General features: G+C 41.0%; 1 protein-coding gene across 1 annotated transcript in view; it reads right to left on the bottom strand.

Annotated features, from left to right (window-relative positions):
- Positions 1–24,062, bottom strand: part of LEMD2 (LEM domain nuclear envelope protein 2) — a 592,375-nt gene that overhangs the window by 3,492 nt on the left and 564,821 nt on the right. The gene's annotated exons all lie outside the window — the stretch shown is intronic.

Here is a 24,062-nt window from a genome sequence, read left to right as displayed (position 1 = left end):
GGCAGTCTTTTAATTTTTTTAAATAAGCATATCAATGAGGTAGTCTTTGACATTGTTTTTGTTTTCCAATCTCAAGTTGAATTTCTCCTAGCCGACCACCTGGTCAGGTCCAAGGGAAGCAGCATGTTCCCCCAGAGCAAAAAATCTGGACAAAGCCTAAAATGATGGGGAGACAAAAAGGGACATATTTTAAATATTGCTCTTACAAACTTAGAAAGCTGATAGAATAATAGGTTTTGCATTAGCATTAATTCTCTGAGGAAGTAGAGTCAAACTCAAATGTTTTCATTATTTAATGACTTCAATCCTCAGCTATTTGCCAGAAAAGTACAGATTTTAGGAGGAACACACCAAAAATATGAGGCAAAAATCTGGACATTCAAACACACACACAGTCACTTCCTCATTCATACCTGCATTCATTCACACTTTGCTCTCACTCTCCCAATCTCACACATACACACACACAGCCACTTCCTCATTCATTCATGCATTCATTCACACATCGCTCACTCTCCCGATCTCAGACACACAGACACACACACAATCACTTCCTCATTCTTTCATGCATTCATTCACACATCGCTCACTCTCCCGATCTCTCTCACACACACGGACTCTTTTCCTTTCATGTACACGTTCACTCACACAGACATACAGACATTCACTTACCTGACGGCCCGGGTTTTGCAGCTTATTAGTTTGCGGCTCCCTAGGGTGCCACAGCACACAGTTTGGGAACCCTTGCCTTAGCAGGTGTGAAATAAATACCTTTGTTGGACATGCCAAATGTATCAGCTTGTGAAGGTACTCATCATTCTTCTGACGTGTTACCTGAAACAAATATCTGTATCCTATGATAATGAGAGTGCTACCACCCTTAACTTCTCAAAACCTCACTCTAATATAAATCCAAGTCACGTGTCACACTTGTATGATAATGCGAGTGCTACCAACCTTAACTTCTCAAATCTTCACTCTGATATAAATCCCAGAAATGTGTCATACTTGTGTAAAAACAATTAAAGTTCAGTGCTGCTGAAATTACTGTTTCTTCCACATCTGGTTTGAAGTTAACTAATGTACTCAACTACTTGGAAAACTACTTAAGGGGAAACGCATATATAAAATGCTTCTTCACCGAGGCACTTAGGATTTACATTTTTCCCCTTTAAAACACACAAAAAATGCTTTGCTCGAGTCCTTATAAATTTTGAAATCGAATATTATTGAAGTACTCTTACCTGAGATAATGCTAAACAAAACTATAATGGAGAATTGTAAAAAGGGAAAAATCCAAGTATGGCATACCTACATCAAAAGAATGTGGCAGCATCTCACATTCATGGATAAAGGAGTGCTTATAGATGTACAAGATACATCCTACAATGATCAATTACATTACAGCGACCATGAAACAGTGGCAATCCACTCTGCAACTAAGACATGACAAACGGCAAATTATTATCCCAGGGATAAAATTCCAAAGTGGTATATTCCAGGGTGACTCTGTTACCACTGCTTTCTTGCCCTTGACCCATTAAGCTATTTACTTAACATATTAGGTCTTGGTTAAAACTTGGCTCACAGAAAACAAAGTACAGTTTTGTACATACCATAAATGTAGATGTCCGATAGATATGCAACTGCAGTCCTGACATATGGGTTGTCCTGCCTCAGGCAGCCATTCGGTCGGCCGGATTCCAAAGTCTGGGTCCGGCGTCGGCTGATGTCACCTCCTCCCCGATGTCAGAGCGGCTGGGGTATAAAGGCATCCGCCAGCGCCATCTTCTTCAGTGTTTCTTGCCCCAGATGCCAGGTGCCCTCCAAAGAAGGCTAAATTTGGTGAATGGATAAAAAATTCCAGACATGCACAACAGTAATAAACAGATACACCATAACAGATATCCCCAGCTAATAGAGAAAAGGGGGAATGGACCCAAAAGGAAAATTGCAGAGGGGTAGGAGGGAGGGAAAACCTGACTGCAGTTGCATATCTATCGGACATCTACATTTATGGTAGGTACTATGTCCTTCAAGAATGCAACTGCAGTCCTGAAATATGGGTTGAATACCATAGCCAAGCTGGGGGTGGTAGGATCTAAGAAAGGGATGGTGTAGCTAAAATGCCCTGCAGGACTGCCGAAGCAAAGCCTGCTCGGGATCTGGAGTATAAAGGCAGTTTGTAGTGTTTGGTAAATGTATGCACGGAGCTCCATGTAGCAGCCTCTAGAATGTCCTTTGTAGCCACTCCTCTTAGAAAGGCTGTGGATGTGGCTATAGCTCTGGTGGAGTGTGGCCTAATATTGGCTGGCACACCTTTTCCATGGAAGGAGTAACAGAATCTGATGCAGTGTCCAATCCATTTTGAAATGGTTTGTTTGGAGATTGCCTTTCCTTGCACTCCAGCAGCATAAGCTACAAACAGCTGGTCAGACTTCCTGGTGGTCTTTGTTCTGTCCAAGTAGTAGCGTAATTGTCTGTGTATGTCCAAAGTGTGCAGCAGCTTTTCCCCCCTATTTTGAGGGTTGGGAAAGAAAGTAGGCAGGTGAATTGCTTGATTTAGAGACACCCTGGATATCACTTTTGGCATGAATGAAGGATTGGTTCTTAGAGAAACTCTGTCCTGATGAAAAATGAGAAAGGGAGGTACTGCCATGAGGGCCTGTATCTCCGAGACTCTTCTTGCTGAGGTAACTGCCAACAGGAAAACCGTTTTCCAGGAGAGAAATTGTATTTCTGAAGATGCTGCTGGTTCAAAAGGAAGAAGAGTTAATTTTTCCAAGACGAAATTGAGGTCCCATGCAGGTACTGGTGGTTTTCTGGGAGGTTTGATATTCTTTATCCCTCTTAGAAACTGTCTTAGCAAGGGATGCGAAAACACAGGTGGGTCACAGTTGTATTTTGCTGAGATTGCTGAAGCGTGAATTTTTATGGAAGAATATGAGAGGCCACTATGAAACATTTCTGCCAAGTATTCTAATATCTGTGGTATGCTCATTACGGATGCATCCTGACCCTTGTTGGCATTCCAGATGATGACTCTCTTCCACTTGGCTGAATAGGTTTTTCTGGTGGAAGTTCTGCGTGCTTCCAGCAAGATTTCTTGAACTTTTTCGGAAAGAGAGATATGGGTAAAAGTCATGGAACCCTCCAAGCTGTCAGCTGCAATGTTTGCAGGTTTTGATGAACAGTCCTGTAATTGTGCTGAGTTAGAAGCAGAGGCCAGTGAGGCAAGGGCCACGGTTTGGTGCGAGTTATGCTCAGTAGCAATGGATACCAGTGCTGCCTTGGCCAGTCTGGAGCTATCAAAATTCCTTTTGGTTGTTCTGCTTTGATCTTCAGTAACACCTTGGTCAGTAATGGTAGAGGAGGGAATACATAAATTGTTAGGGAATTCCAGCTGAAGGAGAGAGCATCCATTCTCCAGGCTACAGGATGGTGCGTCCTTGAACAGAACTTCTCCAGGTGATGATTGAGGTGAGAAGCAAAGAGATCTATGTCCGGTCTTCCCCATGCACTTGTTATTTGTGAGAAAATGTGTGGATGCAGCATCCATTCGTGCGGATCCAAGAAATTTCTGCTCAGCCTGTCCGCCAGAACATTGTCCTTGCCTGGAACAAACTGGGATTACAAGTGGATGTTCAGTTTCAGGGACTTTTCCCAAAGAGTCATTGTTAGTCTGCAGAGGGGATAAGAATGAGTGCCTCCCTGCTTGTTTATATATCACATGACAGTGGTGTTGTCTGTCCTTATTAGCAAATGACCTTGTTGAAGGGATTTCCCGAAGGCCTCGATTGCATGTATCACTGCTAACATCTCTTTTTGACTTATGTGCAGATGCATTTCCCCGGGAGTCCATTGCCCTTGAATGCATCTGCCCTCCATGTGCGCCCCCATCCATGGTCTGAGGCGTCTGTTGTAATGGTTTGACTTGCTAGAGGTTTGTTGAAAGACATGCCTTTGTTTAAATGACTTGCTTGAGCCCACCACAAAAATTTCCTTTGCAGGCATGGAATGAGTGGTATTACGTCTTCTAGATTGTGGCTGTGTTGAGACCATAAGCTTTTTAGGTACCATTGTAGCTTTCTCATGTGTAGTCTTGCCAGAGGGATCAGAAGAATGCAAGATGCCATGAACCCCAGGGCCTGCAGGATTTTCCTTGCGGTCAGCTGGGTGAGCTGTGCTAGGCTTTTGAAGTAATCTGGTAAATGTTCTTGTTTCTCCTCTGTGAGGAAAGCAATTTGTGATTGTGTGTCGAGTCTGGCTCCTAGAAAAATAATCTGTTGGGATGGCAGTAGTCTTGATTTTTGAATGTTGACTGTGTATCCCAAAGCCTGTAGTAATTGAATGACATAGTCCAAGTTTCTTATCAAGGTTTGTTTGCTGTCTGCTTGTATAAGGCAGTCGTCCAGGTAAGGGTATATTTGAATCCCCTGGAGCCTGCAATGTGCAACTACTGATGCCAGGCATTTCGTGAATACTCTGGGCACAGTAGATAAGCCAAACGGCAATGCTGAGAATTGATAATGCTCTGACCTGCAAGAAATCTGAGGTATCTTCTGCAACTGTGTCTGATTGGGACATGCAGGTATGCCTCCTTGAGGTCCAGAGTAACCAGCCAAGACCCCTTGCCCAGCATGGGAAGGAGTTGCTGTAACGTCAGCATTTTGAATTTTGGCACAATGAGAAAAGTGTTTAGAGCGGACAAGTCCAGTATAGGTCTCCATTGCTTTTCTTTTCTTGGAACAAGGAACAGTCTTGAATAGAATCCCTGGCCTTGTTCCTGAGGAGGAACCTTTTCTATTGCTTTTATTTGTAACAGCTTTGATTTTGTGGCAGGCTTGGCATGCCTTGTCTCGTTGGTAAGGTATGGAAGTGGAACCTGTAACCTTTGTCTACTATGTCCAGAATCCATTTGTCCTTGGTTAAAATGTGCCAGTTCTTTGAGAATAAGGATCATTTTCCGCCTAGAGGTGCTTCTCTTTGAGCCTTGGTCGGCGGTGAGAAAGTCAAGTCATTGTGATTGTCCCTGTCGTGCAGCTGAACTCCCTGCGCCACTTCTCTGATTTGGTGGTTGCCATTGGCGGCCCCTGTAGGAGCCTTGGTATTGCCCTCTACCTCGAGCACGCCTGTTTTTTCCCCTTTGAAACTTGTCAGCGTCTGGAAAGGACCAATTCTTTGAAGGCCAATTCCTGCTGAATCTGGGTGGCTGAACCTGGAGGAAATCTTTGACTGTCTGTACTGATTTAGCCTTTTCCTCAATAGACTTCAGCACATCCTGTGCATTAGCACCAAAAAGCTTCTGTTTTTCCAGAGGTGCATCTAGGAGCTTTACTTTAACATGGTCTGGCAGTGGCTGTTCTTTCAACCAAGCATGTCTACGTATAACGGCCCCGGTCATAGCTGCCCTACATGAAGCTTCCAATGCATCATAACCACAATGAAGATAATGATTGCTAACCTGCTGAGTGTTATGAACCAAATCCTGCAATGCCTTTCTATCTATAGGCTCAGGAGAGGCTAACTTTTTCTGCAAATCATCCATTAAGTAATCCTGGTACTGAAACATATGAAAAAGACAGTCAAGTGACCTCATGGCAAGGGTGGAAGAGGTATAAACTTTTTTGCCCCATCTCTCTAGGGACCTAGATTCCCTGTCCGCGGGCAAAGGGTTTTTGGCCGAGGAAGTAGCCACTCCTTTGGGCTCCTGAGAAATAGTTTCTAGATCCACAGAGTGGGCCTTAAAGAGATGCTTATGAGTGTCAGGAACCCTGTAATATCTGTCTGGCTTGACAGGAGCAGGAGGGAGAGAATCAGGAGAAGCACTGGAGTCTGAGTAAACATCATCCAAGACATCCAACACTGGAGGAATAGCTAATGGTCTGTGCTGGGGTAACTTAAGGAAGGTACGTAGCCTTTTCCTGGAGTCAGAGAATTCCTGACCCTGCCACTGAAAATGTTCTCTCATGGAGTGGAGAACTTCTCCGAAAGAAATACCTTCTGGAGGAGAGGCAGAAGGAATTGATTCCTCAGCATCAGAGTCCTTGTAGGCCTGGAAGGATTCTTCCTGGGTATCTGAGTGCTCTGAATCCCTAGCGGCTTCATCTGAAGAGAGGGTATCTGTCTGCTCAGTCCTAGGCCTTTTATCTGCAGGCGGCTGAGAAACTCTGTCTGGATGCGACTGAGAACCTCTGATTAGAGAGATTAGATCTGCAGCTAGAGTCATGATCTGTTTATCAGAAGAGGGGCCCTGGGAAAAAGATTTAGGAGGATGGGCCTTAGCCTGGCTGGCAGCCTTAGCACGTGTGTAGGCCTTGATGGACATGGAGACCGGAGGCCTAGCTGCCCCACATGCAGGAGTAACTTTATCCACTGCTATGGTGTCAGGTAAATCTTGAGCTTCGGTTTCGGGAGGAAAATCAACAACCGGCACTGGGGAAACCTCCGGAACCGAAGTACGCGGTAAAGCGGTGTCGTCGGCCTGGAGCGGTTGAATTACTGCCTCCGAAGAGACCGATGCACTCGCGGAAGGCTTATGCGTGGTATCGGTGGACGACGCGGGCCGAGGATGTCGGTCCCGGTCCTTACGTTTTTTTGAAATATGCGCTGTCGGTTGTTCCGACGGCATGATATAAGCGTAATTTTCACCAAAAAGTCTTCGGCAAATTCTGCCCGGCGCCTGAGTGTGCACTTACTAAAGCAAGCACAGGCAGCACAGGCCGAGACGTCATGGTCTGGGCCCAGGCAGGGAAGGCAGTAAGAATGGAAGTCCTTATGAGGTATTTGTTTACCACAAGACAAACAATTATTAACCTTTTCAATTTTTTCTGACATCGGCTGAGGCAAGAAAAATGTTCCCCAATGGGGTACTTAGCTTTTTGATGACTTCGGTAACTGAAAACACAGGAGCTGACCGACCGGCACTTGCGAACTGCTTCTGCTTCGGGCACCGCGCGGCAAGAAAGACTGAAGAAGATGGCGCCGGCGGATGCCTTTATACCCCAGCCGCTCTGACGTCGGGGAGGAGGCAACATCAGCCGACGCCGGACCCAGACTTTGGAATCCGGCCGACCGAAGGGCTGCCTGAGGCAGGACAACCCATATGCCAGGACTGCAGTTGCATTCTTGAAGGACATCCCTGAATTCCCATCTACCTTTTGTAGGTGACTTAAAATGTACACTTCATCAGATTAGGAGTTGAAAGCACAACAGCAAGTGGTTAAAACTTTCTCAGATGATACAAGAATATTATTTGGTCTTGATAAATATGCAAAAGAAAAGTTTAAAGAATTAAAGCTGTGACACCAAGAAAATATCAGTCTGGGACAGGAAAGTGATATAAAGGAATCTGAGCTGGAAGGAGTGTATACATATTTGGAAAGTGATGAAGTGTTGGCAGTAAAACATGAACAAATGCAAATAAAACTCAGGAATACTTCAGAAAATTAAAACTAACAATGAAAACTGCATAAATTTAGGAATAAAGTCCAAGCTATAAATCAACGTGGTCTTACTATTCAAACTTACAGTTTTGCTCTGACTGACCGGGCCCAAAAGGTTCTGGATCAGTTGGACAGGAAAACAAAAAAAATGCTTCACACACACTTATCAAATGATATACAAATCAGAGTATACCAAGATTATATTCCCTGCTCTGAAAGAGGTATGGGCCTCCTCGAAAGTGGTAGTGACTGGTAAAATGGTTATGTTGTTTACCTCATAGACAAGAGGTACATGGGTTTGATTCTCACCAAGGGAAACTGGCTAGGCTTAAAAAGGCCTACAAGAGTAGCTTGCCTAGTACTTGCCTGTAAGCATATAAAATTAATTACATGTACAGATCTGCCTGCATGGGACTGCATACATATCCACTGACCTCACCAGATCCAAACATAATGAAAGTTTTGAAACATGAAGAGGAGAAGTCTAAGATGACTTCTCTTCTTAGTTTAGCATAAGCATTTTGGTGTCAAGTGGGAATGGAAATCAAAAAAGAAGTACACAAAAATCAGACAGCAAATGAATGTGCCAAAAAACAAGGAATATACAGAGAATGGTTAGATGAGAATGCAAGAAATGTGGAAAAGGCATAAATATTGTGGCAAGTACAGAGAGCTCCAGGAACAACCTCATGTTGTTCAGAATCTGACAACAGGAAAGGTTTGAGAGAGATGAACTGAAACCAAAAGAAAGGTTAACAGTGGCAGCTCAGGCTAGTTGAAAATATACATGGTGGTTTACAAGGCCCATTGAACATGAGGGAGAAACAGACAAGTGCAGGTTCTTTTTTTTTTTTTTTTTTTTTAATAATAAAGGAACTGGAACCAGTCGCATATCTTGTTGCTGGCAGTGATACAAATCATGGTAAAGGACCTGTATAATGAAAAGCACAACAGTCTGGCAAGACTGTTGCACTGGACATTGTGCAACCACTATAATAAAGTACTGGAAATCTGAACCACAAAGCACTACAGAGAATGATGAAGTTTATAAGACACTGGATCACCCATTACCAACAGTTCAAAAATAGATGCGAAAAAAAACAGACATAGTAGTCCATGAAAAGAAGACAAAAGTAGCATTGATCACTGAAAGTGCTACACCCAGTAACTACAGCGTCTACAATGTCTTGTGTACAAAGAGACACAAAGTCATAAAATATCAGGATTTGTAGGCAAAATGAGGATAATGTGGAAGAAGGATACCCAAACATTTCCAGTAGCAGCAGGGTCAAGGAGTCTCATGAAAAAGAATTTACAGTCTTACTTAGATACGATAACAAAACATGCAACTCCATATGAATTACAAGAGACATTTGTGGGAACATTGTGGGCGCTCCGAAGAGAACTTTTGGCTAACATCAAAGACTGAAACAGTAGTAATTTCATGAACTTCAATCATACCTTGCCTTAGGAATGGGGTCCAGTCCTGTCATGGTATTAGAAACCCGTAAGATTTGGAAAAATGAAATCAGAGATAATGCCATATAATAGATGAAATGACTATCAATATACAGAAACTTTCCTCATTAATCATTAGGCATGTGCTTACTCTCTTAGGATAATAACATACTGGGAAGACTTCACTCATGACAAACACATTTGGTTATGATATAATGCTTTAAGTGATTATGGAGAATGACTGTCATTAGGCATGTGCTTACTCTCTTAGGATAATAACATACTGGGAAGACTTTATCATGAACACATTTGGTTATGATATAATGCTTTAAGTGATTATGGAGAATGACTGTCATTAGGCATGTGCTTACTCTCATAGGTTCATAGGTTCATACTAGGCTATCTGCCCAAGGGCATTTATAAGCCTAGCCCATAGTTATGTGGCTTTCGCCACCCCTTTAGTTTGAATAAAAACTATGCCTATCATTTTGCTGTGCCTCTGTCAAGCAGTGACACTGAAGTAATCCCTGGGGTATATCTGCGATCTCCCATCCATTGGTCAAGATTCCTCTTGAACAAGGCCACGAGGTGCTCTGCCTCACATGTACCGGGATTTTGTTCCACAGCATAGGGAGTCTCTGGGTGATGAATCTGTCCCTCCAGCATGTTCTATTTATAACCGTGTCAAGGTTTAAGTCTCCGCCCTTGTGGTTCTGAGGGATCTAGATTTTTTGAGGTGAAGCATATTCATCAAATCTGGGTTTGACATGGCCTTATATGTCAGGCACAGGTCACCTCTGAGCAAGCGGTATGAGACTGAATAGAGCTGGAGTTCTTTCAGTCGGGCAGCATAAGACATATTTTTGAGACCCTTTATCCTTTTGGTGAGGAACTTTTGGGGCCTTTCAAGCTGCAGCAGGTGTCTGGTCAGATACATTCGAACGGGCATTGTACTCAATCATAGGTCTAATGAGTGATGAGTACAGGGGACGATGACCTCCCTTGATCTAGATGTGAATCCCTTCATGATCAGGTGGGCGATATAGAAGGTTTTCCTAACTACTTTAGCAACATGAGTGTCAAGCGAAGGCTACTGTCAACCTGGGTCCCCAGATCCCTGATGACTTTTCTGTGCTCAGTGGATTGCCACCTATATGGTAGCTAGGGGTAACCTTGTTTTTCCCGAAGGGTATGACTATGCATTTTTTGGCGTTTAACTTCAGGCCATGGCTCTGGCACCAGTTATCCGTTTCTGTGAGGCCCTTCTGGAGGATATCTGTGTCAGATGTGTTTTCGACTATGGTGCCCAGTTTGCAGTCATCTGCAAACTTTGTCAGCCATAACCCTCCTGTGTTTGCTTGTACTTCAGAAAAGTAGATGCCGAACAAGAGTGGACCGAAGACTGAGCCCTGTGGGACACCACTTGTGACAGGCTTCGAGTCTGACATGGCTCCAGCAACTCTGACCCTGTGGGTTCTGTCACTTAGCCAGTTTGCAACCCATCTTGTGATGTATGGGTTTACATTCAAGCTGATGAGTTTTTCGATGATACCTGAGTGGGGTATTGTGTCGAAGGCCTTTGCCAGGTCGAGGTAGGCTGTATGGACTGCCTTTCCCTCATCAATGGCCTTGGTGACTGTCTCGAAAAAGTCAGCCAAGTTTAAGAGGCAGGATCTGCCTTTGACAAAGCCAAACTGGGTTGGATCCAAAGTCTGCAAGTTCCCTATGTCTTTATTTATGAGTTCCATTATGATCCTCTCCATGGCTTTGCAGATAAGGCTTGTCAAGCTAATGGGGCGGTAATTTCCAGGGTCTGTGGAGGCACTGCCCTTATGAAGTGGGACCACAGTCGCCGTGCGCCACTCCTTGGGTACGTATCCTGAGGTGAGGCTAAGATTAAACAGCTGTCCTAACTGTGGGTTTAATTCCTCGTCGAGTTCGTGAAGCACACAGCCGGGGACACCATCCGGTCCCATGGATGCTGTGTTTTTGCCTTAGTGAGGGCAGTTCTCACCTGGGCGTTGGAGATGTTTGGGGGACTACAATCCTCTGGAATAGATATCTCTCCTTTTGGGGGGGAGGGGGGGGGAGAAGTTTGCACTGAACCTGTCAGCCAGTATGTTGGCAATGTGTGTAGGTTCAGTAATTTTCACATCATTTTGAACTAATTCTGAGCATATCTGGGAGTTTCCTCCTAGGTTTCTAACATAGCTAAAGAAGGCCTTATGTTTGTCTTAGTCCTTGGCGATTTTTCTCTCAAAATTTGCCTTGGATGATTTTATGAGAGCTCTTAGTTTTTTACTTATAATGATCAAAGGTGTCTTACCTTTCAAGGATTTTGCTCTATCTTTTAGTAGATTCCTCCTTTTGTTGTAGAGCTTGTTTATGGCTGGGGTCCACCAGACTGGACGCTTGCCTTTGGTACAGAGAGTCTTAGTTTTGTTTGGGATTGCCTGATCCATGCAGTCCTGTAGGTGCTGGTAGAAGGCATTTGTAAGTGATTCAGCGGTTTGAGTAATGTTTACCACTGGCTCAGGGGCCTTAAAGGAGACCACACTAGTTTTTAGAAGTGTGAAATCGGCTTTTGAGAAGTTTTTCACTGTGGTCTTTTTGTTTCAGGTGGGGGGGATGAGGACCTCCAGCGAGATTAGTTTATGATCTGATCTCACCAGTGAGGGGTATACTTCGGTGTTGAACATTTTGATCCCATGTTCGTGATGATGAGATCAAGTATGTTTTCTCCTCTTGTGGGGATGGTGACTAGTTGTTCCATGGCATTTGAGTTTATGAACTCCAGGAATCTTTGGGTTAGAGTGTTCGGGCTTGAGTAGTGTTCCTAGTCTATATTAGGGTAGTTGAAGTCACCTAGTATGATGGTGTTTGGAGATACATTTATCCCTCCAATGTTTTCAGGAAGGCCATGTGAGGTTCCTGAGTTTGAGAGGGTGGCCTGTAACATGCTACAAATTGCAGAGCAGTCTTGCCTATGGTTAATTGCACCTGGATGGTCTCCGATGCATCGCGTTGCTACCAACCTTGAGGTGTGGGTGTCCTTTATGAATATGGACACCCTCCTTTCTTGGTGTTGTCCGGATTTTGGGGCGGAACGCATGATATGAGGTGAAACCTGTTAGTGCTGGGGTGCTCTCAGGAGCCTTGAACCAGGTTTCTGTCACAGCACAGACATCGATGTTCTCCATATTGAGAAGGGCCTCGAGTCGTGCATCTTGAGATTGAGACTTCTGGCATTGAGCAGCATTACCCTTAGTTTTTCCTTTTTGGTGTTCTAGGGTGGTAGGTTTAGAATTTGAGCCTTGCCTAAAAAGGCACTATGGGGGTGGCAAGAGCCTTTGCCAATATCCGGAAGCCCAGGGTGACAGGTGCAAGCCGTCCTTTGCGAAGCAGCGTGGCTTGTCCAGCATGTCATCCCAGGCAGACAGACACTGGATCCCCTTTGAATGACACCAGAATTTAAGCCAATTATTAAAGCTGATCATCTTATCACTGTATTGTGGCATCATTCTAGGTGAAGGTAGGATACTGCTTCAAGGTCAGGGTCATACCAGCCTGGGCTACATAATCAGAGAGCTCCTCGATGTCCCTTTTCATGTAGTCCAAGGAGGTACGTCTCAGGTCATTGACACCAGCATGGACAATGACTGAGTCGTACTTGTACCTGCTGTTGAGAGACCTGAGTGCTTGCGTTATGTGGCGGATTCTAGCGCCCGACAGGCAGCTTACTGTGACCTTCTCCTTACTCAGTCTGGTGAGCGGGACGTCAGTGTGTCTGACTATGGAATCACCAATGACAAGTGTGGCATTTTGTTTGGCCTTAAGGGCTGTGACTTTTTGACACTCTGACTGTGTGGTCTATGTGTTGCATGTGTTGGGTCGTGAGGTGGTAGTTGTTTGGGTGACTGCTTTGGTGGCCTCTGCTGTTTTGGTAAATTTTTGATCAGAGCCTCCGAGTATGTCTTTGTGTGAGTATGTGTATGATTTGAAGTTGTGATGGTACCATGTGTGACTGGGTATGTATTGTGTGTGGTTACCTTCTCCTCCTGTCTGGTCTTGCCAGTCCTATGTTGAGAGAGCTCAGCCTCCAGTTTGGCCGTATAGTTGCATCTCTCGCATGTATTTGTGTTTTGTGGGAGAAGGAGAGGATGTTTTGTGTTTTCTCTTAGGATAATAACATACGGGGAAGACTTCATTCATGACAAACACATTTGGTTATGATATAATGCTTTAAGTGATTATGGAGAATGACTGTCATTAGGCATGTGCTTACTCTCTTAGGATAATAACATACTGGGAAGAGTTCATTCATGATAAACACATTTGGTTATGATATCATGCTTTAAGTGATTATGGAGAATGACTGTCATTAGGCATGTGCTTACTCTCTTAGGATAATAACATACTGGGAAGACTTCATTCATGACAAACACATTTGGTTATGATATAATGCTTTAAGTGATTATGGAGAATGACTGCATTTACAGCATCACTGCTACTCACTTAAAAGATTTTTTGTTTGAACCAACAATTTCTCCTGCTCATAATTTACTGGACACACTGGATCTAATAGCTCTATAAGAGTTTATTTTGTAATGCCAGAAGTCTTAGGAAAAAAAAACACCTAGAATTAGGGTTTATTTTAGATCAAGACTATATTTTTTTAAACAAGAAACATCTTTACTTAATTATCACTTATGACATAGACAATCATACACTTATATAAATGAAAAACCATAGTGACACAATTTTACTTGTAAACATTATACATAACTTATAATCTATCCAGTCACTGTCAGTCAAACATTACATAGCTCATTCAAATCCTGCTTTCTTTTAAACCTCATTCCTCCTCTGTGTGTATTATTCCCAAAACTCCCACTTTTCCTATGTAATTTGCTCCTACTCATTTCTAAAGCTCCCACTTCCAGTTGTTTTATCTCTGTTACTATAGTACTTCTAGTGCAGTTGGTTTGGACTTTGATTTCCATTTTCTAGTAATTGCTTTTTTGGCAGCCACAGTAATTAGGCCTTACTATGTCAAGGCAATTCTGATTCTGTATCACAGCTCTAAAAAAAAAAAATTTCCTTAGTTACACCAGTTTGCTCACCAAGCATCTCTGATAGAGTAGTCCACAAGGAATCTTCACAGTTTGCCAACTCATTACACTCCCAGAAAATATGTTCCCAGTTACCTCTTTCTTTCCCAGCACACCTCCATTTGCTGTCTACCGGAGATAAAATTATTTGGAGTTTACTAGAGGTATAAAATACCTGTGTAAACACTTTCAACCAAAGATCCTAAATTTAATAGACTTTGTGGCATATTTGGGAGACGTACATATATCCACAAGTGTTTCTTTCCAATCCTTTCTAATCTCCTCTGACTAATTCTTATAGTTACCATACAACAGTCTGTATGCTCTATAATTAGTCCTTTTTTAACAGTAGCTTCTGTTCTAGATTCTACTAAAAACTCTACCAGTGCTGGTCTTTCACTTAGGATCCCCCCTATTTCTTTCTCTTTGCCTATACTCAGATATCAGTCCTTGATAGGGAATTCAGTCTCTAGCCTGAACACCAAATAAATTCTTGGCTTCTTTCCATTCTATTACTCTTCCCCCACCAATTATTTCTTCCCAATACCATGGTTCTTTTGCCAGTTTTCTACAGCAAATTCCAGCCCCCTATTGTCTATATCCCTGACTGCAGTCATCCCTATTGGAAGAAAGTACACTCTCCCTATTGTAAATTTGGGAGAGTTGTGTAAAGTCTTACCATAACAGTAGATGTCATTCTCTTTACTGTTACAGTAATAACAACATAAGGGATCCCCCGCCAGCAGTGGCCTGACATCTGGCCAGTATACCAAAGCCTTTAGGTTGCTACTCATATGCTGTATGTTACACATATGCTCCCCACGTAAGGCATATGGCATAAAGGTTATGTCCAGACATATCTTCCTCAGAACTGACAGCCCTAAGAGGAACCCAGCCCTATGACACCAGATAGTAACATACACATCTAGAGGTACAAAAGACCATGGGGAGGAGGGAGGGAATACTGTAACAGTGAAGAGCAGTGTAGGGAAGGACATCTACTGTTACGGTGAGATTTGACACAACTGTACTATGTCCTTCCAGTTCACTGTTACAATGTTCTTAATAAGATGGGGAATGCTGAACCTCAGGAAGAAGACAGGAGGAGGAAGGGCCAACTGAGCCTTTTAGGAACCCATGAAGAATGGCCCTAGCAATCCAGCTCTACCCTGGAAATTACATCAAACTTGTAATGCTTGGCAAGGGTATGCACTGAAGACTAAGTAGCTGCCTCAAGGATAGAATTACTATCCAAACCCTTGAAAAAAGCACCAAAAGAAGCCACAGCCCTAGTAGAGTGAGCCTTAACCACAGAAGGAAGGCTCTTACCATTATAACAACAAAAAGAAATAGCTTTAGAAATCCAAGAGGAAATAGTCTGCTTGGAAACTGCCAAACCTAATAATCTAGGAAGAAAAGAAACAAAAAGCTGATCAGATTTTCTAAAATCTTTAGTTTTGTTCAAATAAAATCTGAGTTGTTTATGCACATCCAAAATGTGCAACATCTTCTCACTAGCAGATTGTGGAAAAGGGGAAAAAAGTGGGTAAATTTATAGACTAATTTAAGAGACAACTCATTCACCACTGTAGGCATAAAAGAAGGATTGGTATGAAGAGACACACTGTCCTTATGAAAAACTAAAAAAGGAGGAAGAACCATAAGGGCTTGCAGCTCAGACACCCATCTGGCAGAAGTAAGGGCCAACAAAAGAACAGTCTTCCAAGAACAATGCTGTAAGGAAGCTGAAGCTGCAGGCTCAAAAGGAGCCAGAGTTCATTTCTCTAAAACAAAATTAAGATACCAGGAAAGAGGAACAGGTTTCCTGGGAAGTTTAATATGAAAGACGCCTTTAAGAAACTGTCCTCAAACCAAGAGGCCAAAGAAGGAGTAAACATCTCAACATTCAGGTAACACAGACAGAACTGCACAGCCTCATATGAAAGCTCACAGCTATGAAAAGAATCCTGCTGGTAGTATGTCTTGCATGAATGGTTACTGAAATATCAAACTGTTTAAATAACATTACAAAATGAATATTCACTGCCTTTATTTTGGCTTATAAAATCTAGTTTAAAGCATTGAACTGAATGAATGCCAATACTGTAAAGGTTAATTTATCCTGTATAGTTTGCCATTTACAGTTTTCTAGTAACACTTATGGTTCAGGGATATGAATATCTGTTTAAACTGTAAGGTGATGACTTAATTTTTTCAAAGGCTCAAGCCACACCCACTGGGAGTTAATAGTACACGCTAAACAGAGCAGTACTGGAGCTAATAGTACACGCTAAACAGAGCAGTACTGGAGCAAGTCAGAGGTCAGACAGGTAAGTGAGGATCACATACAGCTGCTGCCTTCTGATCTGGCACCAGTGATAGAACCTTTTTTACTCTGCTATGTAAGACTTTCTGATACTGTACTGTGTTTCTTGGCCTCCTTCAGAATGCGTACAACATCCTAAGAAAACATGTGTCAGGAAGGGATGGGTATTAAACATCCACTATGTCAACTTCAATGTCCTCAAACTGGGGTTTATGAGAGGACCTTTGTCCTGTTTCAGGTGGTCCATCACTTGTGGCCTCACCAGTGGTTTCTCTGGGCAGACTTAGTAAGAGTGAGAACCAGTGCTGCCTGAGGCAGAATGCAGCTAATAAAATTACCCTGTGCACGTCCTCCCTAATCTTCTGTACCTGCTGATAAGGGGTAAGGGAAAGAAACCACAGAGAAACAGACCTATCCACAGGAAGGAAGCAGAAGGCATCGGTCATCTAGGACCCTTTCTAAGGGGCCCTGCTGCAAAATGTACTGTTTTCTGGAGAAGCTCTGGCACAGCCTACTGGTGAAGTAAGTGCAAGAACACCTCCCTTTTCAGCAACCACTGGTTGGGGTCTAGTTATGACCTGCTAATATTGTTTGCCACACAGATGTTCTTGTCCTGGGGGGCGGTACACAGAAGTCAAGCCGGAGTCCAGTCACAAACTGCTAATCCTACCTGTCTGCCACATAAATGTCTTATCCAGGGAGGTACACAAAAGTAAAGACTGATTCTTGGGCAAAGTCCCCCTACCTGCATGACTTGTCTGCGCAGCAAGTAGAAGAGAGTCTCTCCTTGTTTGCTTATGTACCTCATTACTGTACTGCTGTCTGAATCATCAGGGGTCCCGGATGCTTTTAAAGCCAGAATCACTGCTATAATTTCCTTTACGTTAATGTGCCTCTCTGACATCTTTTTTACAAGACACTTTGCACCTTCATGCCCCTAAGTAAGGTTCCCAGCCAATGTCCAATGCATTCACACTTAGTACCTGAGAACCTGTCTCCAATCTGAAGGGATCTCCCTTTCTGAGATGAATGTTCTCTGTCCACTTCAGAAGCTCGCCCGTTGTATAAAGGAGTCGTCTGCAGGGAATGGAAATGTCCACATCAATGGTTCTTTAGCTATCACTGGAGTTCCTCATGGCAAGAGAAACCATTATGATCCAGGAAGCCAAACAGCCCAGAAGTCCAACAAATTCCCTGGCAGACAAGCAGCTGAGATTATTCCTAAGGAAAGAAAGCCTTCTGTTCTACATAAAGTCTAATTCATTCCATGAAGGTAACCCAAATGACATGGTTGAGATGTAATTTCTGTAGGTTTAGGGATAGTCTTACCCTTTGAAAACAGTTCATACATAGTGATTTGGAACAACCTGTTGACCTCTTGAATGAAGGTGACTTGAATTAAACAGTTGTCCAGGTATGAATAAATGTGCATACCCTTTATCCTGCAAAAAGCTATCACAGGGGCTAGACATTTTCTAAAGACCATGAGTGCAGTAGACAAGCCAAAAGGTAAGGCACAGAATGGGAAATGTGATACTCTTTCTCAAAGTGCAGGAAATGTACGTGTCCACCAAGCTACAGGGATGAGAAGATAGCCATCTTTAAGCCCAGGGTTGCCATCAGGATACTTGGGAAGATCACTGGTAGTAACTTTTACCATATAAACATTTTGAAGTTTGGTGCTAATAAAAATGTGTTTAGTCTTGACGAAAGCAGAATGGGTCTCTTAATACCAGTCTTTTCTTGCGACAAGAAACAGCCTTAAGTGAAACTCTGCTCCTGTCTCTTTTTTCCTGATACCAGCTCTACTGATCCTTTAAATAAGATATTTTCTATCTCAGCAAGAAACAGATGGTCTTTGTTGTTCTGTTCTAGCACCATAGATAAGCCCTGAACTTGAAACTACATAGAATAACCTGACCATAATATTCCCAGAAATCATTAGTACTGGGCAATTCCTTCCATTTGGGTCAAAAACAGACTGTCCTCCCATTTTTTTTTTCTGATAGGGGTGGGGGTTTGTGTTGGACTGGCTGGGAGGGGGGAGGGAGGTGCTTTGCAAAGTTTTCACTGCTCCCTGCTGGGGGCTTGGGTCGAATCCCCCCAATCTGGTTCTGGAGTCGGACTGGCTGGGAGGGGGAAGGGAGGTGCTTTGCAAAGTTTTCACTGCTCCCTGCTGGGGGCCTGGGTCGAATCCCCCCAATCTGGCTCTGGAGTCAGCCTACCACATGTTAATAAACTTGCCATTCTTCCCTGGGAAGGGCCACGTTTTGATAAGGCAGTTTCTGATGCATCTTGGAAGAGAAGATTGAAGAAGGTCTTTATCAGACTGCATAGTTTTCTCCTTTTCCTCCAGTCCTTTGGTCAGCCCCTCAGTCAAGCATACCTTCTGATTACAGATCCAGTAGCAGTTGCCCTGCTAAACGAGTCTAGAGCATCACAGCTACACTTAACCTGTGAACTGATCCTGCTCAAATCAAGCATATCCCTTTAAGATTCTTATCCTGGATCCCGTCTGCATAGTACTTAGTTTGCTACAGTTTACTACTGGCATTCTGAATCCACTTCGGTCTACCTTTTAGAATGTCGACCCGAAATGCTGAATCCAGAATGCTGAAAAGTAAACCAAAGCGAAAATGAATACACTGACAACCGTGGTTCGATGTATTTGACATAGCAGGAGATAACGTCACTCAACTCCTGCTATGCATATTAACGTACCGTTAAACTCTATAGTCAATGGTAATTAATTCTACTATTTTGCAGGGGGGTTACGCCCCCTGCACCCGTATATGGGGGCTGCACCTTTCCATACCCCCTTGCACATTAAATATACCAACTCCGAGATCGCATTACAGTTAGGAGATGGGCTAATTCCCTGTTCCTCACTGAATCGCAATCTCCCTGCACAATGTCGAATCCAAATGCTAGAATTACACTACCCGTTCGCTGTAGTGCAGTCGATACATTTTGGTTCAACATTCTGCCAACTTGAAAACTGCAAGTAGACCACATGCCGGTCGACCGATGCAGTTTCAAGGCTTTCAGTGCAAACCTTTTGCTACAATATGGGCTCCTGATATTTCACCATGTAAAACTAATAATTAAGTGCCCTAAGTGTTGCTATATAAGGAATTTCAGTCTTTTCTTTTCTAGACATATTTAGAGAGCTAACTCCCTTTGCCTTAAGGTATTCTACTAAAAACAGTACCAAAAGGAGTGCAGTCACAGGAAGGAAGATCTCCAAAAAGTTAAAATAAACTTTTAATGTCACCAAACGCGCACAAAACACTTCCACATTAACGCTCTTCCACAATAAAACGCGTTTTCGTCACCTTCACTGGACTTCATCAGATGCTAGTACTAATTTAACACACATATTTATATACCTCTAATAAAACTAATAATCCAATAAAAAAATTTCAATTAAGTTTGAATGCACAAATCAATTCACATTCTGGGCTCATAAATATTCATAAGTTCTTCTTTCTATATTTATAATAAAATAAATAAAATAATTTATACATCTTCATGTTCTTATAAATAATTAAAAATACTATTGAATAATAAATACATACATAAATACTTAATTATATTTCTAAAATCTTATATTTATAATATAATTATTCATTATTAAGGAAAATATATTTTATAACACAATAGCTCCATCTGTTGGTACAAAATTATATTACAACTAAACTAACATTCATAGTTTAGCTGCCTTTAATTTTAAAAGGGGTAAAATAGACACATGTTCATTTAGACCTGGATGTTTACTTGCTTCTAGTGTCACTTGCCACCACAACTCTCTATACCCAATAGTGTCTTCCCATGCACCTCCTCTAATCCCATCCTTTATAAGTTCAATTACTAAAAAAAGAAATTTGCTTTCTTTACATACCTTTGAATGTTTATATAATGCATTTGTTTCTTTTTCCTTTATTATATCATAGGTATGTTCATACACTCTTCTTTTTAAAGTTCTCTCAGTTTTACCTATATAGAAAGATCCACACTTTTCACAGGTGGCAAGGTATACTAAACCCTTTGTCTCACAATTATACATCCCTTTACTACCAATCCACTTTTTTCTATTTTCTATATAGATTTTCTCCTTATTGACCATATTTGATTACATTTTCCACAAGAATATGTACCTAACTTTTTGACTCCCTTAATTTTATTTTGGCCAAACTTTTTTTGTTCCAAGTGATCTTTTATATTACAAGGATTTCTGTATACTACTTTAGGTGTACCTTTGGGAAGTCCCACCAGGTCAGTAAGTGCCATAAACCTTTCCCATTCATTAAAAAAGACGGTCCTAATATTATTATTTAAAGCATTAAATTCTAAGGTAAAAGCATGTTGATATTCTCCATTATTAATAAGTACTTTCTCTTTTATTTTTTGTTGTCCATCATTTACTTTGTCTCCTAATATAGGGTAAAATTTATCTGCTCTTTTCCTTTCTACCTCTAGCCTAATATTACTAATAAATTCCTTACTATATCCTCTGTCTAAAACCATTCTCTCCAACAAATCACATTCCAATTTAAAATCCTCAGACTTGCTTGTGATTATTGATCCCCTCACAAATTGCCCTTTTACAATATTCTTTTTGCAATGTGTAGGGTGTCCACTATTATAGTGCAAATAAGAATTACAGTATGTCGATTTCCTATATACTTTAGATTCAAAGACATTATTACTTTTATAAATTTCTATATCCAAAAATTGTAGCTTATTTTCTGAAACATAAGTGAATCTCAAGAAATCAGAAGTCTCTTTAATATATGTAAAAAATTCCTTTAATTTTTCTTCCCCACCTGTCCAAAAGATAACTATATCATCCAGGAACCTCTTATATAGGTTCCAACATGACTTGAACCTAGAATTGAGAATATATGTTTCTTCCCAATTGGCCAAAACTATATTTGCAAATGTAGGTGCACAGGCTGCGCCCATAGCAACGCCTTGGGTTTGTTGAAAAAATTCCCCATTAAATATTAAAAAATTATTTTTCAAAACTATGTCCATCAAAATAGTGCACGCTACTTTATCTTTATGGCTCAATATTCCATCTTGGAACACTTCTTCTTCAAACATTACCATACCTTTTGAACAGGGAATAGAAGAAAAAAGATCCACTCTATCTATTGTTACGAATAAAATATTTGTGTCATATCTCTAAATTAACATTTCTTAAAAGGTCCCATGAATCTTTTAAAATAGCTACTTTTTTAGTCCATATATGTTTAGTTTTATTGTCAATAAATTTGGCTTGAGGAAATGTCTTAGAACCATCTGCAGACACTATAGGCCTTAATGGGGGATCTTTTGAATTCTTATGCACCTTAGGAATGCCGTAAATTACTGGAATTTTAGGTTTATCCACTTTAAGGTAGGAGAGACTATTTCCATCTATAGCCCCTTCATTATACATAGCTTCTAGTTCTATATCCATTCTTTTATAAGCTACCATAATTTCATTCTTGGACACCTCTGTATATTTTACTTCGTCTCTAAGAATTTGATTCATTTTTCCTTCATATACTATAGTATCCATAAAAATAGCTCCCCCACATTTGTCTGGTTTCATTATTCTAATATTTTTATTCTCCTTCAATTCATTTAACACTCTATATTCTCCTACATGGAGATTCATATTATACCTAGTTCTCTTATAAACCTTTCTTATCTCACTTTCCATCACATTCTCTAAATTTTTAAGTTGGGGGTGCATAGGGGGCTTATATGTGGATGGTTTTGATAACCTGAAATTATATTCAACTTTGTTCTGAGTATCACCCTTATTTAATATAAGATTCAAATTAATTTTTCCCAGAAATAATTTTAAATCTAAAAGTGTTGAAGTTAAGTCCCCTTTTATCTGGGGAATAAATTTAAAGCCTTTTCCCAAAAGAATAAAATGTTCTTTTTCAAGTACTATCTCACTATAATTATAAATTGTGAATCCATTCAAAGTGTTAATAATTCCTCTTTCACCTGATTCCTTCTCTATTAAATTAAGGTCCGGGTCAGGGGGTACATTTAACTAATATCTCCCTCTCCCCCTTCTCGTAGGAAAATTTTCATTTTGGGGTCTGTAAAAGGGCCTATATTCCTTCTCTATTGGGGGAAATTCCTTATCATATTCATTCTCATTCTATAGTTCTTCTCTGAATTCAGGCTCCACTACCTGTGCCTTTATGTAATTTCTATTATATTTATTATTCTTTTTATTATTAGTATATGTATACATGGCAGGTTTTGGATAACTCACATTACTTTCATAATCTTGCAAGTCCCTTTTCAATTTATCCATTTTTCTAGTAATTAATCCTTTACATTAATCTTCTATATCTCCCCTTATCTTATAATATTTCTCTCTCTCTAACAATACAAAACATCAAGTCTTCCTTAATAAGACCTTCTAGTTCATTAATATCTTCTTGTAAAGTAGTTAAAATCCTATTATTTTCCTTTATCATCAACTTTAAAATGTCTAAGCCACTTCTATTAAAAAGTTCTATCAATTCTTTATGAAATATCGAGCCCAACTGCACATTATTTGGAAATTTACAAATTCTTAAACCTTTAGGAACAATGTTCCTACTAATGCATTCATTTAAATACGCATTTTCAATAATAAGCGTTTTATATTTATACATGCTTCTAGATAAATTGTCCAACATTTTAAATGAATCTCTGTTTGTAAACCCTTTCGGGCCATTGAAGTCCAGTTTAAAACAAAAGCTTTTATTAAGCCAGTCATTCGTATCCCTCATTTTATTGGAACTGACAGTACCTGTATTTTTATTGTCCAATTGTTGTCTGCTATTAATGACACCTTCCGATCCATTCTCCACTGAATTAACATCCAAAAACACCCTTGGTGTAGCTCCAGGGTTAAAAGATTCACTTTCCAAATCCAAAGAGTCGCCGGCGTGCAAACCATCGCCCATAAGCTCCCTCTTTCTCTTACTCTGTTGCATTACCGGTCTCTCATTTCCGCTTCCTGCATTCCGGTTCGCCTGAGTATTAGTTCCCATCAATGTACAACATAAAGGTGTCAATAAATCTATGAGTTCTGTCAATTGTCCGACCAGTTTCCTGGTCTGGCCAGTCTCATCATGTCCTTTCAGTAACGGAGATCCGCTCTCCATAGAGACCGCTAAAATCACCAAATAAATACGAAAAGCGGCAGCTCCCCACAAAACACCAATAGTACCAAAAGGAGTGCAAGTCACAGGAAGGAAGATCTCCAAAAAGTTAAAATAAATGTCACCAAACGCGCACAAAACACTTTCCACATGAACGCTCTTCCACAATAAATCGCGTTTTCGTCACCTTCACTGGACTTCATCAGATGCCAGTACTAATTTAACACGCATATTTATATACCTCTAATAAAACTAATAATCCAATAAAAAAGCTTCAATTAAGTTTGAATGCACAAATCAATTCACATTCTGGGCTCATAAATATTCATAAGTTCTTTTTCTATATTTATAATAAAATAAATAAAATAATTTATACATCTTCATGTTCTTATAATTAAAAATACTATTGAATAATAAATACATACATACATAAATACTTAATTATATTTCTAAAATCTTATACTTATAATATTCTGCTAAAAATAGTACAGATGCTACAGGGGGCGATGTCGTGAAACAGCCCTAAACATAAAATGCACAATAAGCATGAAAGCTCTGT

Source organism: Protopterus annectens, chromosome 7.part0 (genome assembly GCF_019279795.1).
Source record: "Protopterus annectens isolate FY-2018-M chromosome 7.part0, PAN1.0, whole genome shotgun sequence".
Classification (NCBI taxonomy): Eukaryota; Metazoa; Chordata; order Ceratodontiformes; family Protopteridae; genus Protopterus; species Protopterus annectens.
The sequence above is the reverse complement of the archived record's forward strand: the minus strand, read 5'-3'. Positions and strand labels throughout refer to the sequence as shown.